The sequence below is a fragment of the Schistocerca serialis genome, chromosome 8 (genome assembly GCF_023864345.2).
Source record: "Schistocerca serialis cubense isolate TAMUIC-IGC-003099 chromosome 8, iqSchSeri2.2, whole genome shotgun sequence".
Taxonomy (NCBI): domain Eukaryota; kingdom Metazoa; phylum Arthropoda; class Insecta; order Orthoptera; family Acrididae; genus Schistocerca; species Schistocerca serialis.
In genome coordinates this window covers 350,064,532-350,080,231 of record NC_064645.1, presented here as the reverse complement: position 1 = coordinate 350,080,231, position 15,700 = coordinate 350,064,532, and the positions used below count along the sequence as shown (strand labels likewise).

General features: G+C 49.5%; 1 long non-coding RNA gene across 1 annotated transcript in view; it reads right to left on the bottom strand.

The window, feature by feature from the left end:
• LOC126416090 (uncharacterized) overlaps positions 1-15,700 on the bottom strand; it is a 375,983-nt gene that overhangs the window by 49,096 nt on the left and 311,187 nt on the right. The gene's annotated exons all lie outside the window — the stretch shown is intronic.

Here is a 15,700-nt window from a genome sequence, read left to right as displayed (position 1 = left end):
GGTCCATGACCAGTCAGAAACTGAATGACGCCAGGAGATGGCGTCAGTACTTTGTTCTTAAGCCGTGCTCTGACGCTTGGCAAAAATGTATATACACGCCTACCCGTCTCGGAGCGATCCCACTCCTCTTGCCATAAATATAACAACTGATTTTTGATTGCTCTGATGGAAGTAAGGGGTGCCCCCATTATATCTCGGACCCGCTCGATATCGTGTTTCTGCAACCAATATATCGCCGCCTGTTGGCGAATTATCAAATCCAATGGACACAACCCCATCACAACCAACAGGGCATCAGTAGAACTAGTACCAAACGCACCTACACATCTTACAAGCACATTTCTCTGCACCTGTCTGACAGGCATTGCTGGCTTCACCAAGGCTAGCCTGTGGGCCCACACACTTGCACCATACCCAACTATAGGCGCTAACAAACAGTTGTGATACATACGCAGTGCTTTCTGCGGCAGGTGAAAACGCCGCTGCCCTATAGTTATAAGTTTATTAATCAAGGCCAAAGCCTTTGCAGCAGTCTACTTAATGTGCTCTCCAAAGTTCCAATGTTCGTCCAGATAGACACCCAAGTATCTTGCAAATACTTGTCTAGAAACTATAACGTCATTGATTCGCACTGTTGGGTCTCTGTTAAGCTTACCCTTCAACAGCATATACAATGATTTTCTAGGTGCCACTTTCAATTTAGATCGATTGCACCAACTCTGTAACAACCCAACAGCTGCTCTAGCACGTTCTTCAATTACAATTCGGATGTTCCCCTCCACAAGTATAACAAGGTCGTCCGCATAGGCCACAACACCCAAAACTGGAGCATCCCCTGCAAGATGTTCGGCAGAGGTTCCATTGTTATATCCCAAAAAACTGGGCCAACTACAGATCCCTGGGGACAACCCCGGGATATTTACTTGGATACCACAGCCCCGGGAGCCGTGATCCTTGCCAGTCTATTATTGCAATAGGCCTACAGACATTGATACAGCGGCCCAGGGCACTCCATCTCGCGCAAGCGCGAGAGGAGCGCCGGCCACCATAGGTTGTCGAAGGCTCCTGAAATATCCACCATAATACCCAGAACATACTTCGCACTGGCCGAGTGGACAGCTCGAGACACCTCATTGATCGCATCCTGTGTGGAGCGACCCTTTCGGAATCCGAACTGCCGATCACTCATGCCAGCCCTATGGCTCAAGAGTCTGTCAGTGAGCAACTTCTCGAAAGTTTTTCCCAACACATCTAAGAGGCAGATCGGTCGATAAGACTTAGGCGATTGCGGATCCTTGTCGGAACCCTTCTTTATTATCACCACATCTGCAATTTTCCATCTGCTCGGATATGTTCCCAGTTGTAGACACGTGTTGTAAATTTTAACTAAGTCTGGAGCAAGTTGAGGGGCGAGATACTGTAGTATTTCCTCCGGCACCCCGTCTGGACCGGGCGCCTTCTTCCTGGCAAAAGAATGGAGCGCCGCGACCACCTCCTCAGAAGAGAAAGGGTACACATGTGCTTCATTTCCATACAGTTCCAATAACGCAGTTCGTATTGCCCAATGCTCCACAGTGTCCTCCTCAACGACGTCGTCCGGCAGCAAGACTTCCATCAAGACATTAGCTGTGTCTTCCCATGTCGTTGTACACCGCCCGTTTTCCAACTGCAGAGTGGACAGCATCGTGGGAGATCTGATCTTTTCTCTTACAAGCTTGTACGGGACCCCCCAGGGGTCCAATCCCAGCTGCTCATTCACGAAGTTCTGCCATGACTTCCGTCTCGCACGTTGTACGGAGTCCTGGTATCGGGCCTTGAGACGACGATAGATCCTTAGGTGATACTGTCTCTCTTCTTGTGTAAAGCCCCTTTGGTAATTGCTCCGCGCCCGCCTGACAGATCGCTTGAGCTCAATCAGCTCTGGGGACCACGGAGTAGCCTGTTTGCAGACAAACCTTGCCACCCGAGGAACAGACGTGGCAATAGCCGCCACAATAGATGCCACTAATTCGTCCACCACTTCATCCACATTATGTATCTCCTCCTCTGGTCCCAACCTTGGAGCACGAAACTCCTGTACCAGCCGGTTCCAATCCGTCTTTCGATAATTATAACGCTCTACCCAGTCCTCAAGATCTTCTTCAGCTTCCATATTGTAATCAAAGAATATACAGGTATGGTCACTAACAGTAAGATTGGTCACAACTCTCCAATTTCTGATGTGCGGTGCTGCGCTTTGAGATGCAAGCGTAACATCTATATTGGAAACAGCGCCCGCTCTTCCTGAAAAGGTAGGCGGGTAGCCAGGTTGATTTATGACATCAAGCTGCGTCTGCATTATAAGATTCTCCAGCTCAACACCCCGCTCATCCTGTTCCACACTGAACCACAATGGGGACTTTGCTTTAGCGTCCATACACACAATGACCGGCTTTCCCTGTAGCTTTCTTAAAATCCAGTCCAACTGATTGAGAAATCCCATGATATGTTGTCTAAATTGACAGTATACATTAACAAAAAATACTAAATGCGACATCAGATTAAGTTGGACCACAATTACATGATCATTACAAAATTGTGTAAGCACAGTTGTTTTGATAAGCTTATTCAAAACTACAACAGCGCTCATAGGATTCTCACCAGAGAACACCACTTGCGCGGTTGCAGGAAATCCAGGAATCCGACCAGCACAAGAGGCAGGTTCTTGAATTACTAAAATGTCTAACAAGTCATCTTCCGCAATCTTTCTTAACTCTTGCGTAACCAAATGGCTACGCATTGCATTAATCTGCAATACTTTGAAGCACCCCATCAACCAGGGGGATAAAAACATGCAGGCGACTGGCGGGCCATGGTTTCAAAAAGTCTGTAACATTTCTGCCGTACATTTTACCATATCTTGGTATATTTTTTTCAAGATCGAATTTACGGCCCCGCCTGGCAAATACCTGCTCCACCAATTTTTTTAAGTCATCAGATTGCGACGGAATATTTGCAGCGTGCAGACTTGCACAATCCACGTCCTCCAAGGCTGGATAAGTGATATCTTGGCCATAACTATGTCCAGCTCTAACAAGCTGCCTCAACGCAACAGTTAAAAATGCCGGCTCCTCAAGCCTGGTTAACCGCAACTTACCTTCAAACTCATCGTACACCTCTCCTGGACCAACTGTATTATAAGAAATGCTTCCACCATTCAACTTTACAGTATTTACAATATTCACATTTGAGCTACTACTACTACGACCACCACTGCCACCACCACCACCGTCTTCAGTAGGGACTGTACTCGCGTCTTGATCTGGACACTGCAGGTCTTACTTCACCGGCTCGTCCAGCTTGGTGCTCGACAGTCGACTGGTTAGCCGACCTATCGCCGTCCCCAAGTCGACATCTGTTTGGATGCCGACGTCAACCATCGATCCTCCAGTGGTGCCCGGAACTTCGTCTGGGCTGTACAGCGAACCTGTGGACAGAGCGTTACTGATTAACTTACCCCGTTCCGCGTCCTTTCTAATTTTGCTAGGTGACTTCTTTTTCGGCGCCTTAAGGGTCGCCATAATCAGTCCTCTTGATTATTCTGTCAAGAAACATTCGGTAGGTGGGGCAGTCTTTGGGTCCACCACACTTTCTTCCCCTCTTCTTACACGGTATGCAAACTGGGGATTTGTCCTTATTAGGACAGGCCTTTTTCATGACCCGCCTGCCCACAATGGGCACACAAGGCATGTTCTTCCTGACAGTACTTGTTCGTGTGATTCATATCTTGGCACTTGGTGCAACGCGGCACCGCCAAGTAGTCTTTAATATTTAGTGCTGAATACCCAACATACAATCTGCCTATTCTAGTAAGAGGTTTCCACAATTCAGGTGAGACCTCCACCATGTGGTGAACTGTAACTTTTTCCCTTGGTCCCACTTTAAACCTAAGTCTGAACTGGCTGTCAAACTCCTCCCTTGTCATAGTCATATCAAAGTTCTGCACGTATATAGAATCCATCAAGCTATCTGCACTCATATACACTCCTGGAAATGGAAAAAAGAACACATTGACACCGGTGTGTCAGACCCACCATACTTGCTCCGGACACTGCGAGAGGGCTGTACAAGCAATGATCACACGCACGGCACAGCGGACACACCAGGAACTGCGGTGTTGGCCGTCGAATGGCGCTAGCTGCGCAGCATTTGTGCACCGCCGCCGTCAGTGTCAGCCAGTTTGCCGTGGCATACGGAGCTCCATCGCAGTCTTTAACACTGGTAGCATGCCGCGACAGCGTGGACGTGAACCGTATGTGCAGTTGACGGACTTTGAGCGAGGGCGTATAGTGGGCATGCGGGAGGCCGGGTGGACGTACCGCCGAATTGCTCAACACGTGGGGCGTGAGGTCTCCACAGTACATCGATGTTGTCGCCAGTGGTCGGCGGAAGGTGCACGTGCCCGTCGACCTGGGACCGGACCGCAGCGACGCACGGATGCACGCCCAGACCGTAGGATCCTACGCAGTGCCGTAGGGGACCGCACCGCCACTTCCCAGCAAATTAGGGACACTGTTGCTCCTGGGGTATCGGCGAGGACCATTCGCAAGTCTCCATGAAGCTGGGCTACGGTCCCGCACACCGTTAGGCCGTCTTCCGCTCACGCCCCAACATCGTGCAGCCCGCCTCCAGTGGTGTCGCGACAGGCGTGAATGGAGGGACGAATGGAGACGTGTCGTCTTCAGCGATGAGAGTCGCTTCTGCCTTGGTGCCAATGATGGTCGTATGCGTGTTTGGCGCCGTGCAGGTGAGCGCCACAATCAGGACTGCATACGACCGAGGCACACAGGGCCAACACCCGGCATCATGGTGTGGGGAGCGATCTCCTACACTGGCCGTACACCACTGGTGATCGTCGAGGGGACACTGAATAGTGCACGGTACATCCAAACCGTCATCGAACCCATCGTTCTACCATTCCTAGACCGGCAAGGGAACTTGCTCTTCCAACAGGACAATGCACGTCCGCATGTATCCCGTGCCACCCAACGTGCTCTAGAAGGTGTAAGTCAACTACCCTGGCCAGCAAGATCTCCGGATCTGTCCCCCATTGAGCATGTTTGGGACTGGATGAAGCGTCGTCTCACGCGGTCTGCACGTCCAGCACGAACGCTGGTCCAACTGAGGCGCCAGGTGGAAATGGCATGGCAAGCCGTTCCGCAGGACTACATCCAGCATCTCTACGATCGTCTCCATGGGAGAATAGCAGCCTGCATTGCTGCGAAAGGTGGATATACACTGTACTAGTGCCGACATTGTGCATGCTCTGTTGCCTGTGTCTATGTGCCTGTGGTTCTGTCAGTGTGATCATGTGATGTATCTGACCCCAGGAATGTGTCAATAAAGTTTCCCCTTCCTGGGAAAATGAATTCACGGTGTTCTTATTTCAATTTCCAGGAGTGTATGTTGGGACATCATAAAGGCACATCAAAGGCCTTTGCCTCCTTGGCGGTTCGCATTTGACCTTCTCAACTAAATCAGGATTTGTCATAATACGCTGACCATCCTTATGAGTTGCTGTCTCCACAATCAATACATTTTTCGCAGATCTTACTGTATTAATTTTAATCTTGTCATGTTTGGGGTCTATGCACTTCTCAAATGCAGTCTTGACTGCTTGAATGTCCTCCCCATCTTTTGGCTTAATAAACACAGTCGGAACGACTTTCTTAATATTTTCCTGGATTGTCTCTTTAGTCGTCGGCGCCTTGACCACAGGGGTACTCGCGACCGCGGCATATGATGTGGCAACTGGTGGCTGACTCCTAAGACGTTCATTTTCCCTTTGCAGTTCTAGCAATCGACCTTCTAACTGAGAATGAACCATCGCCCACCTAGCAACACAATCCCGAATATTGTTGAACGCCTGGTTACTGATCTTGCCATTTTTAACACTGGAATCTAGTAACTTTAAGAAACGAACAAGACGCTCGGCTACTGAAGAAGCTTCATCGTGAACTGAATCACCTTCGAACGCATGATCACTCTCCACTAGTTCAGCCATATTGACAAATGAAGAGAGTGAAAAAGGAGGCCCGTCTCTTTCCCCAGACCGGCCTCTCTGGCATGGGGGGAGGCTAAATGCAGCTCGCTCACCAGTCGCGCCCCTTGACCGAGAGCTTTCAACAACTGAGCTGCTAGGTTTAGCGCGCCGTGGGAACAGCGCACTAGTCCTCTTCGACTGCTGCATCATCGAAGTTTTCTCCCGCTCCCTTACCGGCGAATGCCACCCGCATTCCGGGAGAGTGGATTCACCCTCCGTCCTTCGCCCCCTACTAGGCCGAGTTTCCACCAAAAGGCTAAAGACCCGGTCCTACTCAGGTGCTGGGCTGGTCCCCCAGACGTTCGGGGGTCTGGACCCATCTAACCTAACCGGGGACGTGTCACCACGCCCCGGCTTGGCGGATCATGCCCCGGAATTCCAGGGGCAAGGCGGGTGACCTTCGCCAACTTGGGCCAGGATCCCGCTGCGACAAATGCAGCACCCGGAACCGGCGTACAAGATATTCAGCACGCCGTCGCACCCCTGCCCTTCGGTTGCCCGAAGGCTTAACAGCTGCACCGCGAGAAGGCGGGCAGGGGCACTTGGGAAGGAGAGGCTAAGATGTTCGAGTCGCATCCTTCCGCTGCTGCCTATTCCCAACCATGAGCCCACAAAAATCGGGGCACATAGCATGAGACAGCCGCAGCTAGTAGATAGGGACCTTTTTTTTTTTCATTGAATACAACATAAGGCCTGCTACCTGGAAATTACTAAAGCAGGTCATATATAAGGAATTATTACGTTATTGGCATGTGCGAATTACATAATTATTTTTATTTTTCAGCCTTCTTAGCCTCATGTCTGAGTTGCCCATGCCTAGGGCCGTGGACCCGGCCTGCTACTACATGCCAAACCACTTCCAATACAATTTTTTCAATTAATTATTTTTTGTAATGAATGCCTAACTACCAGGAAAATAGACTGGAGTGTATAGAGGAAATTAGAGGAAGTGTAAAAGACCCATCACCAACCTAACCTACCCCAAGATGTGATACAACTCAGCAATTGCCTTGTCTATCAAATCTATGCCTCATGTACACTTGCCAAGGTGTAGGTAGTTCTTCAAGACCTGCCATCCCATGAAGCACCGATCTTGTGTAGCATCCTGAACAAATACATCCTGTCCTTACAGCCACGACATGGAAAACATCAGAGTAATCTCTGGCAAACATTGTCATGACACCCCAGGATGTGTGCCGACCATATCTTGTTTAGCATGAAATCAATTATCCACAATTAAAACACAATCATAAATGTACTAAGTGTAGTGCAACATCGAAAATGCCTGAGCTACTGGCTAAACTAGGTTAGACCATATCTTATCTAGTGTGAAATCAATTATCCACAATTTAATCACAATCATGTATGTACTAGGTGTAATGTAGCATCGAAAACGTCTGAGCTACTAGCTAAACTAGGTGAGACACTACTCTATATATCATTGTTCATCGCCGTGAATCCCGTCGCAGCACCCCGCCGTCGCGATGCCCGTCGTTGCCATCTACTTCGTCGCCAGACTCAGAGGAAGCATGTTCATGCGCTCGACGATCCGCCAGAAAGGCAGCCCGCGCACGACCACGCGGAGCGTACCGTAAGAAGCGACGGCGATTGTGAATGTTCATTGGTACTGATGGGGTTCGTTCTGTAGTATTTCCTTCATCTGGGGAATTACCACGCCGTGCTCTCGTCGCCGCTGCAGGTCCCAGGGCTGCTGGATCCGCGCGTCGCCGTCGATCCGTTCTTCTTGCTGCCTGCTGTGCTGCTCTTCCCCCTGCCATCGCATATACACGCATCTGCTTAGCAGAAAACTCATCTGACAACACACGCAGTACTTCACACGCGTCTACGTCTCGCACGATTTCAGACACATTCTTACTACGTAAAATGTGAGGTAATTCCGTTGCTACATCATTTCCTTGAAACATGTATACCATGTGTTCCGGATCTCCCTCAGCACCACACATACAACTATTATTATCTGAACTATTGATTTTATATAAGTGGGATATGGACCATGTCCAGTAAGAAAATAGACCATACCCCTACTCACATTTATATGTCGCATCCGGTGTCGTTCCCTGATGTCCGGGAAAATTTCATACACTCGTCTACCCATATTGATGTTGTCCCAGATTTGTTGCCATTTTCTGTCCATCCAGTGCTTGAGCTCTAATTTATTTTCTATTCGCGCACCTGTGATTGCCTCTACTTTGTCAGCTTTGCCCCTCCGCAGCCAGTAAAGGGTTCCTCGACTCCTGATTTGTAGGTCTACAGGGTACAGATCTAGGATCAGCAAGAGTGCCTCCACTGGCGTGGTTTTGAAGGCTCCTGTCATTCTAATAAGAACAGTGCGTAGCATTCTTCTCAGATGCCTAACTGGTTGCACCTGCCGCAGCTTATGTGCCCAGGCACTTGCCTCGAATGACAGAATCGACATTAAGATAGCCTCATGATAAATTCTAACATCATTGATGGGTGATTTATAATTGGAGGTAGCAATCATGCAGATATTGTTCATAAGGTTCAGTGCCTTCTCGTATACCAATTTAATGTGTGCACTAAAGTTCAGCCCTCATCTAGGTGCAGCCCAAGATATCTACAAACTGTCTCCCTGCTAATTGGAGTGCCTTGCAATTTTATGGATGGACCCCTACCTGCAGATAATTTACCTTTTAACAATATGTATTTAGTTTTACTAACCGCTATTTGAAGTTTATTGTAAGTACACCACTCACTCACTCACAGTTTTTAAGACTGTAGTTGCTCGATTTTCAATTAAATTTCTAGAATCGCCAGTTATGATTACGAGCAGGTCGTCTGCATATGCTATTATACCAGCTACGTTTTCGTTATTTTCCAATATTTCCAAGAGTGGTTCTGTCAAAACATCCCAGAATATAGGGCCACAAATCGAGCCCTGGGGGCATCCCTTACTAATGTGCCTTATTATTGTGTGTTCTGGTGATCTCCATGTTACCCTTCTATCCTTGCAGTAATCAAGCATCGACATGTATAAGCACTTTGGTGTTCTTAGCTCTCGCAGTCTTGCGAACAGCGAAGGCCAGAACAGATTATCGAAAGCACCCTGTATGTCAATCGTCACACTGACAATATACTTCGCCAGCGAGGTTGAAGTTATATGTAATGCTTGATTAACCGCATCATCTATCGACCGTCCAGCCCGAAAACCGTACTGACATTGGTTGAGCCCGTGGAGCTCCCTATGATCGCTCAGCCGTCCGCACAATAACCGTTCCTGGACCTTCCCCATAGTGTTCGGCAGGCATATTCGACGGTAACTCTTCACTAATTTCACATCTCTGTCTTCCCCTTTTTTTATAATGGTTGCCTCAGCGATCTTCCATACCTTTGGTACTCTTCCCTGCAAGAGGCACTCATTAAAAAGAGCTGTTAGATATGGCACGATTTTACTTTTCAGTTGTTGTAACGTTTCTGCTGTGATCTTGTCTATTCCGGGAGATTTATTTTTCTTCATGGAGTCAATAGCACGACTCACCTCCTCCTGAGCAAATGGTACAACCACTCCTTCATCTGGATACTCTTCTTGCATCTTCTGTCTCAAGAGTGCCTGGTGTTCATTATCTGAAGCTGGATCATCACTTGGGAGTAAACTTTCCATTAAATACTCTGCCCAGTCTCGCCACCCTGATGTGGTAGAACCATCTGCCTTCTGAAGCGTCGACAAGATGAGAGGTGTCTTAAGCTTCTCACTCACGATTTTATATGGTAAGCCCCATACATTAGTTCGAAATTCCTTTTTAACGAAGGTTTCCCAGTGCTTTATTCTCGTATTGATTAATTCCTCCTTATAAACTGCTTTGATTTCCCGATAGATTAGTAACCTTCTCTGCCTCTCTCTGTCACCGAGAGACCCCTGATATACACGCCGTGCCCTACGAGCATTTCTCTTTAATTCTGTTAGTGTGGAACCCCATGGCACTTTCGAGCCTCGAAAGAATGGGCGCTTAGGTATGAAGGTATTCATAAGGTTTTGTATATGTACCTGTATTGTTTCTGCTGTCAAATCAATGTCAAAGCCATTTCCCACTGGCACCTGTAGTTGAAACTCCTCCCTCATGCGCTCCCAGTCTGCTCTTTTATAATCGAAGTAGGTTCCTATATAATTCCCCTCCCTGTTTACATTGTTTACGCTTACAAGGCTAAAGGTAATCGTATTATGATCACTTGTAGTCACTCAGTTCAGTACTTGCCATGCCTGTATCCTATTTAGCACACTACCATTTGCCAATGTAATGTCAATATTAGATTTTGCCCCTGCCCTATTATGATAAGTTGGTGTAAACCTGGGTTTATTCGCAACTATTAAGTTCTGCTCCGCAATAGCATCCTGTAGTTCAAGTCCTCTCTCGTCAGTTTCTCTACTGTTCCATAGTACTGATTTAGCATTTGCATCTATTGTGAAAATGTGGTATCTGTTACCTCCAACCTCGTTGGCTCCTATCATTTTGTCGAGATAGGGTTGTATCTCATGTGCATATTGAAAGTACAGGTTAGTTAAGAGAAAGACACCCTCAGTTGTCGTTAGCTCCACAGTAACAGAGTGTTCATCATTTACCTGAGCAATTGTTGTCACTGAAACTTCTCTTTTCAGTACCACAACAGCCACCATTGGGTTCTCTCCGTACATGATCACTCTTGCACCCACTGGGCAATGTACCAGTTTCCCTTTCGTAGTGTGAGGCTCCTGGATACATATGATATCCAAACCTCGATCTTCCGCAACCTTCCATATTTCTTTCGTTACAGTGGTGCTACGCATAGCATTAATCTGAGCAACAGTTATACCTAAATTCCTCCTACTCATTTAAGGCTGTCTGACATGATTATAAAATCTGAAGCCTGTCTTGTCGTACTCATAAACTGTTCCACCATAACACTCTACAAATTCCTTGTAGAGCTCCTCTTGATCAAATTTTTCGTTACGTCGGGTATATGCCCTCTGAAGTATCTCGCCCAATTCTTTCTTTCCGGTTGGTAGATTATTACATCGCATAAACAGCCTGTCGGCAGTTCCTGGATGTGGAAAGCCGATTGTATTCCCTTTCGGATGCCCTATTCTGACAATGTGCCTAAGGGCTACAACTAAAACACCCACATCTTCTAATCTAGAGAGTCTGTAATTCTCTTCAATATCAACATAAATCGATCGAGGATCTAACTGTTTACAGTCCTTTCCCTCATTTGTTGTAGGCTTCAGTGTGTCTTCACTGTCTGTGAAGTCGGTCTGAGTACCAGTACTGATCATGTCGGGTTTATGACAGGGCTCGATAGTCTTTTTGCTTTTGCTCTTTAACTTTGACCTAATCTTGGAGAGAATTCCACGATTTTCAAGGCCAACGTAACACATTTTACTCCCTGCAACGGTAGAGCTAATGGTGCTGTCCTGAATTGATGAAGAAAGATTTTTTCCCCTGTTCCTGGGGGAAATTACTACTGTCTGTGGTTTTGTTCTTATTGGTATCAACTATATTCTGATCATTATTTTCACTATTTCCTAACGCAAGATCTGACTTGTCCTTAAAGTACATCTTATCGTCACTTGTAGCGGCCATTTCGTCCTCTAACGTGTTAACATCCACACAGTGGGCTAGTTCTAAAGTATGTAGAGGTTGTCTGTTCTCGCGTAGTATGTTCCTCCATGCAATTCCCCTACGCCAATTCCTAGGCCTCGTGGAGGGTGGCTTATGTTTCCTATGTGTCATATTCTTATCAGCTATTTGTGCAATTTCCTGACATTTGAAGTCTCCACCTGGTATGAACTCTTCACTATATGGTGATAGATTACTGTCCATAATGTGTACTTTCGATTAGTCTGTGCAAATATAGCTGATAGGTAGGGCACTGAGGACCTGGTGTATTGCACACCTTGCCTCTCGAAGAACACGGAATACACTTTGCTGGCTTATTTGAGTTTGGACAATTTGTTTTTTGGTGGTTGTCTTCACCACAATGTGAACACACAAAGACTTAGCAGTACAATTTGCACTTCTGTGACCGAAATTCTGGCACTTAAAACATTTGAAGGCAAAATAGTCTTTCACCGACAGTGATCTAAAATCCACATACACTCGTTTTGCTTCCACTAACAGTTACCTCACTCGTGCACTCACTTCAATAACATGGTTTACCTCCACCTTTCCTTTGGGACCAGTCTTAAAACAGGGTCGCATTTCTTCAGAGATCTCTTGTTTGCTTATCTTGTCAGCAAGATTTTGCTGCCAGATTGTCTCTACTAGCTCTTGCTCACCGATTTCACTTGGCACATCATAAAAAATGATAGGAGAACGCTTCTTCCTAGGTGGCTCGCACTTCAAAGTTTCAGTAGATAGGGACAGCGGGAATCTCGTTAATCCATTAATGCGCGTCACTAATTAGATGACGAGGCATTTGGCTACACTAAGAGTGTCATCGGTTACTCCCAGGCCGTTTACCCAAGCTTGCTTGCATTTCTGAACGTTGACACGTTCAGGGCACTAGGCAGGAGTCGCATGTCGGAGTAGACAGACCCACACATCGACACGACTCCCACCCGGGGCATGTCCAAGCCGCCACAGGCAACAGCAGGAAGCAACCCCCAAGTCAGCCCCGCAGCACGTCAACCGAGCAAGCCCGGGACATCAAGCACCGCAGGTCCACGACTGACCCAGCCGACCTCATATTGCCACTGAACCCTGGTGGTGGGGTCGCCAAAGGGGATAAGCTCCAATGGCATGGGATTAGGGACGCGGCGTGCCCATCGTCCAAAAAAGAGTGGCCGTCTTAATAACACTACGGGCGACGGAACAGCTCGGCAAACCTACCGATGGGCACCCAAACGACGATGAGCCACAGCACACTCGGTGCCAGGTTCAGTGAGGAAAGCTGGAACCGCAGACCTCGAACGAACTTAAACCCCTCGGATAAGCCGTTATTCTCGGGTGTCCCATCAGGCGCAGCACGTCAGGGCACACAGGCACAAGACGGCGCGGCCGCGGATGTGAAGTCCATTGGGTGGAAATCACATTGCGGCAACACCTGCTAGGGCCATCGCAATGCTTTGTTTTAATTAGACAGTCGGATTCCCCCAGTCCATGCCACTTCTCAGTTGACCGTTAAATGGCGGCCGAAGAGAATCCCCCGGAGGAGCACACTAAGGCGGACTCTGCCTCGCAGCAAGGAAGATGCGTGGGAGGCCAAGGCACGGGACCGAGCTCGGATCCTACACGCAGGTTGAAGCACCGGGGCGCGAACGCCGTGCAGGCGTGCGCATCCTGCACAGCCGGCCAGCACAAGGCCGACCAACGGCGAGAGCAGACCACGCCCGCGCTAAACGCCCGCACTTACCAGCACCCCTACAGCACTCACCTCGCCCAGGCCCCGCACGTTAGTGCTGACCCACTTACCGACCAAGCCCGACATGCCCTGATCCTCAGAGCCAATCCTTATCCCGAAGTTATGGATCCAATTTGCCGACTTCCCTTACCTACATCATTCTATCGACTAGAGGCTCTTCACCTTGGAGACCTGCTGCGGATATGGGTACGAACTGGCACGACACCTCCACGTGGCCCTCTCCAGAATTTTCAAGGACCGAGGGGAAGATCGGGACACCGCCGCAACTGCGGTGCTATTCGCATTCCAAACCCTATCTCCCTGCTAGAGGATTCCAGGGAACTCGAACGCTCATGCAGAAAAGAAAACTCTTCCCCGATCTCCCGACGGCGTCATGCTATGAGAGCCCCCATCAACATCAGATTTCTCCTAGGGCTTAGGATCGACTGACTCGTGTGCAACGGCTGTTCACACGAAACCCTTCTCTGCGTCAGCCCTCCAGGGCCTCGCTGGACTATCTGCTACTACCACCAAGATCTGCACTGACGGCGGCTCCAGGCAGGCTCACAACCAGACCCTTCTCCGCCCACCGCCGCGACCCTCCTACTCGTCAGGGCTTCGCGGCCGGCCGCAAGGACCAGCCATGACTGCCAGACTGACGGCCGAGTATAGGCACGACGCTTCAGCGCCATCCATTTTCAGGGCTAGTTGCTTCGGCAGGTGAGTTGTTACACACTCCTTAACAGATTCTGACTTCCATGGCCATCGTCCTGCTGTCTTAAGCAACCAACGCCTTTCATGGTTTCCCATGAGCGTCGATTCGGGCGCCTTAACTCGGCGTTTGGTTCATCCCACAGCGCCAGTTCTGCTTACCAAAAGTGGCCCACTTGGCACTTCGATCCGAGTCGTTTGCTCGCGGCTTCAGCATATCAAGCAAGCTGGAGTATCGCCCATTTAAAGTTTGAGAATAGGTTGAGGTCGTTTCGGCCCCAAGGCCTCTAATCATTCGCTTTACCGGATGAGACTTGTACGAGCACCAGCTATCCTGAGGGAAACTTCGGAGGGAACCAGCTACTAGATTGTTCGGTAAGTCTTTCGCCCCTATACCCAGCTCCGACGATCGATTTGCAAGTCAGAATCGCTACGGACCTCAATCAGGGTTTCCCCTGACTTCGCCCTGGCCAGGCATAGTTCACCATCTTTCGGGTCTCAACGTGTACGCTCTAGGTGCGCCTCACCTCGCAATGAGGACGAAACGCTCTGTGAGTGCGGAGGCCGTCGCCCCGTGAAGGGCGGGGAAGCCCCATCCTCCCTCGCCCTGCGCAAGGCGTGACCTTCACTTTCATTACGCCTTTAGGTTTCGTACAACCCAATGACTCGCGCAGATGTTAGGCTCCTTGGTCCGAGTTCCAAGACGGGTCGTGAAATTGTCCAAAGCTCAAGCGCCACGGGTCCGGGGCCGGGGCAATTAGGTCCGTCTTCCGGGAAGAACCGCGCGCGCTTGCCGAGAGCCGGAGCGCCCAAAGGGGCGAATCGACTCCTCCAGATATACCGCCGGGCAACCAGCCAGGACACCGGGGCTTTCCCCAACAGACGCGAACCGAGGCCCGCGGAAGGACAGGCTGCGCACCCGGGCCGTAGGCCGGCACCCAGCGGGTCGCGACGTCCTACTAGGGGAGAAGTGTGGCCCATCGCACACCGGAACGGCCCCACCCCGCGGCGAGTGGAAAGGCAACCGGAGACGACCGCGCCGCGGATTTCTCCGCGCGGGCGGCACGGCCTCATCTGCTGACGGCGGAGGCCAGTGGCCAGATGGGCGTGAATCTCACCTGTGCGACCTTTCGGACTTCTCACGTTTACCTCAGAACGGTTTCACGTACTGTTGAACTCTCTCTTCAAAGTTCTTTTCAACTTTCCCTCACGGTACTTGTTCGCTATCGGTCTCGTGGTCATATTTAGTTTCAATAGGAGTTTACCACCCACTTGGAGCTGCACTCTCAAGCAATCCGACTCGAAGGAGAGGTCCCGCCGACGCTCGCACCGGCCGCTACGGGCCTGGCACCCTCTATGGGCCGTGGCCTCATTCAAGTTGGACTTGGGCTCGGCGCGAGGCGTCGGGGTAGTGGACCCTCCCAAACACCACATGCCACGACATGCGGCAGCCTGCGGGGTTCGGTTCTGGACTCCTCCCTGTTCGCTCGCCGCTACTGGGGAATCCTTGTTAGTTTCTTTTCCTCCGCTTAGTAATATGCTTAAATTCAGCGG